The 3,982-nt window shown below is 47.8% G+C and overlaps 1 protein-coding gene and 1 pseudogene across 2 annotated transcripts in view; one reads left to right on the top strand and one right to left on the bottom strand.

The window, feature by feature from the left end:
- The window catches only part of KCNJ6 (potassium inwardly-rectifying channel, subfamily J, member 6), a 92,193-nt gene that overhangs the window by 34,121 nt on the left and 54,090 nt on the right, over nt 1-3,982 (bottom strand). The gene's annotated exons all lie outside the window — the stretch shown is intronic.
- Nucleotides 216-1,825, top strand: LOC104984880 (annotated as a pseudogene). The gene has a single exon (XR_824806.1). The product of XR_824806.1 is annotated as a phytanoyl-CoA hydroxylase interacting protein-like (transcript).

The following is a 3,982-nucleotide window of genomic DNA, read 5'->3' as shown; positions in this document are numbered from 1 at the left end:
CCCAGAGACGGCAGCCCACCAGGCTCCCCTGTCCCTGGGATTCTCCAGGCAAGAACACTGGAGTGGGCTGCCATTTCCTTCTCCAATGCATGAAAGTGAACAGTGAAAGTGAAGTCGCTCAGTGGTGTCTGACTCTTCGAAACCCCATGGACTGCAGCCTACCAGGCTCCTCCATCCATGGATTTTCCAGGCAAGAGTACTAGAGTGGGAGATACCACACTTGGAGAACCACTGCTGTAGGCAGCATAACCAAAGAAGTCCTTAGGGAACAAATCACAGGACAGTGGCATAGCAGAGATGGAGGAACTTCCTGTGCCACGCAACATCAAAATAAGCAACATCACCTGCGACTCATTCAAGATCTCATGGGAAATGGATTCAAAGTCAAAGGACCGCATTACACACTATTTCATTGACCTCAATAAGAAAGAGAACAAGAACTCCAACTTATTTAAACAAAAGTAGTTCCAACAAAACTGGTGGCAAAAGCTGTTCCCTTGCCGATGACTGTCCATGGACACTGGTTTTTGAGCCCAAGAACTGAGTATACAGTAGCGTGCAGACTGCCTCAAAACAAGTTGATGGTGATTATGTTGTGTCTGAATGGAGTGAAATTATAGAATTCTGCACAGCAGCCTATTCAAAAGTTCATCTAACACAACTGTTGGAGAAGGCCGAAGTGATTGCAGGACGGATGCTCAAATTTTCTGTTTTTTATCATAACCAGCACAAAGAATATTTTGACTACATTCGAGAACATCATGGGAATGCTGTGCAGCCCCTGTCAAGGATAACAGTGGCAGCCATGGCCCTCCTATCAGTGGAAAATTAGAAGGCATCTTCTTTAGCTGCAGCACTGAATTCAATACTGGGAAGCCACCCCAGGATTCGCCTTATGGAAGATACAGGTTTGAGATTGCAGCAGAAAAACTTTTTAACCCCAATACTAACTTATACTTTGGGGACTTCTACTGTATGTACACTGCTTATCATTATGTGATTCTGGTCATTGCTCCTGTGGGATCACCAGGAGATGAATTTTGTAAGCAGTGCCTTCCTCAACTAAATTCCCAGGATAATAAATTTCTGACCTGCAGAGAAGAAGATGGGATGCTGGTTTACCACCATGCCCAGGATGTCATTTTAGAAGTCATTTACACTGACCCCGTGGATCTTTCTCTAGGCACCGTGGCAGAAATCACTGGTCATCAGCTCATGAGTTTATCTACTGCAAACGCAAAGAAAGATCCCAGCTGCAAAACCTGTAATATTAGTGTTGGACGTTAATGCCCACTTTTCTTATTCTCAGTCCCCCTTTCTTCCCGTAGGAGCCCTGATCCTCTGTTGTCCATTTTCGTCACCCAGATGTTTTCCACTGAAGCATGCACATGCCACTGTCACCAAGAGCGAGCCACCACTTCTCAGATTTCCGAGCTGTTGTAGTGTTCCCTGTTCCCTACCCTTCCCCCTACTGTGAGAGATGAGCTGTCCTAAGTTGTTTCTGACACCCTCTTGCCGAGATGCTGCAATGGTTTTATTTTTCCTTTATGCCAAACATAACCAAACTATTATATAAACTGCTTTAGTAAAATACAAAATAATGGCTTATAAATGGTGTTTAAATATGCTCTCATTTTAATCTACTGAACAAATATTGGGATAACTCCAAACCGCATGAAAAAGTGTAATTGCAGCATGAGTTAAACCTTGAAGCCTAGAATTGTCAGCACTTCCAACTTGTTGTTTGACAGTGTTATTTATGTTATTTATATGAGCTAACAGGAAACAACTACTGTGTTTCAACATAATAAATATAATAGAAAAAAAAAAAGAGTACTAGAGTGGGGTGCCATTGCCTTCTCCAAGTGCAGAACATTTGAGAAGAGCTTCTCAGTTGCTAAAATGTTGCAGCAAGCAGGGGGAAGTGATGTTTGTGTGCAACTTTCTGATGGTTTGAAAAGCGTTGCAGATATGGGGAGAGGAGTGGTGATGGGTTTTCTTTTTTGCCTTGTCTACAGAATGAGTGGAAAGAGAAAATGTACTCTCATAGTGTGCTCATTCCCAAGGCAATGCAGACCCCAGCGGTAGGACTCATGGAGGGGAAGGGCTGCTTTTGCTGTTGTTATTGTTCAGTTGCTCAGTTGTGTCTGACTCTTTGAGACCCCATGGACCACAGCACTCCAGGCCTCCCTGTCCATCACCAACTCCCGGAGTCCACCCAAACCCATGTCCATTGAGTTGGTGATGCCATCCAACCATCTCATCCTCTGTCGTCCCCTTCTCCTCCCGCCCTCAATCTTTCCCAGCATCAGGGTCTTTTCAAATGAGTCAGCTCTTCACATCAGGTGGCCAAAGCGTTTAGGCCAAAGGAATTATCTGTGGCACAGAATTCTGACTCATTAGGGGTGCAAGGAGCCTCAGAGGGGCCCCCACTCCTTCTGTGCCAGACGGGGAAACAGAGGCAGTGACCGCTTGACCCTGGTGATCCATCCGGATAGTGACAGAACCTGGGGCTCACCTGGACCCTCCAGTCCTCAGAGCGACCCTCTTTGCATTCTGCCTCCCCCCAGACATTAAGTCTCTCTATAGAGATGCTGGCTCGCACACTTAAAACATCAAATTCCTTGTTCTTGCTCCTCAAGTGAGTAACCTGTTTCCACTGTTTACATTAGCTGGAAATTGAGCTGGGAATACTCCGCACTCTTTTTTTTTTTTTTCCCCAAAGGAGATGTATTTTGATCCAGTTTCCCAGCCTCAAATGCATCCCTGCTTTGTCAGGGCTCGTTGGTTAAAACTTGGTTCTCAGAAATTCTCAGAGCCACAGGAGGAGCTTCAAGAAGAGTTCCAGGCAATCCCTGGGTGTTTTCTTTTCCCAGGCACTCCTGAAAATGGTAGCGTGGTCAGATCACATTGTTCCTCATGAGAAATGGCCTATGAGGTCGTATTCTTGACCATGAACTTGGCCCCAAAGGAGTCACAGAAGTGAACCCAGAAGGTGTGACAGGAGTGGGCAGATGACTCTTGAAGAGTCAGCTCCAGCTTTCAGGACCCCCTCACTGGCAGCAGTGAACTTGTTCTAAAGTGGGGATGGGGGGCCAGGACCATCCCCTCACCCCTGGGCAAGTCTTCTGTGACCCCCCAGCTGCTAGAGATGCTGTAAGGGTCTAGGTCAGTCTGAGATGTAGCCTAGACGATGAGACTGGAAATAAGGCAAGCTTGAGAAAGAGGCAGAATAAACCAGGGGAAGAGCAGAGAAGGATGGGAGACACATCTGGAGGGCAGGGAAGCTTGTACTTACCAGGGCCCGGGGCCTCCCTGGGGGCAGGTGCTGGCTAAACCCTCAGCTTCCTCACTGGGGGGCTCACAGGAGCCAGTGGTCTCCAGCCAAAGCCGGTGCTGGGACCACAGTCACCCTCGACCCACGAGGAGCGCTGGGAACAAGATGAGGCTTGGGCAAGTTTGAGACTTCAGGATTCCAGCTGGTGCACTCCCGGCTTCTTTAGCCTTCCTTACCCAGAAGAGATTCAAAACCTTTTGTAAAGCTATCCAAGCACTTCTGTGTCTAGCTGTGTAAACAACCAGAAAACCATCCCCCTCTGAAATACTTAAAATGCTGGATACAGGATAAAAAGGCAGGCATCAGTACAGATGAAGTTGGAAGGAAAGGGAAGTGCCAAGAGGCAGGCAGAGGGACTCATGGGGGGAAGTGGAGATGGCTAGGGGGCCCCCAGTGAGGCTCCTCTGTCCACTGGGTGCCGAGAGTGGGGGAGCAGCATCACAGCAGAGTCTCATAGTCCAGGTAGCCTTTCCCGAACGAATCTGCCTGGCATGCACCTGCAGTCTCTTTCCCGCTCCTCCTATTTTTTGAGATGGGTCCCCTTGCACTTGACCAAGAATGGCCACAGTTCACCAGCATCAATCAATGCTCCAGAGTGCAGGGACCTCCTGAGGCCCTGAAGGGGTGGTAAAAAGTACCAAAGCT

This window comes from Bison bison, unplaced genomic scaffold, assembly GCF_000754665.1.
Source record: "Bison bison bison isolate TAMUID 2011002044 unplaced genomic scaffold, Bison_UMD1.0 scf7180017864037, whole genome shotgun sequence".
Taxonomy (NCBI): Eukaryota; Metazoa; Chordata; class Mammalia; order Artiodactyla; family Bovidae; genus Bison; species Bison bison.
The sequence above is the reverse complement of the archived record's forward strand: the minus strand, read 5'-3'. Positions and strand labels throughout refer to the sequence as shown.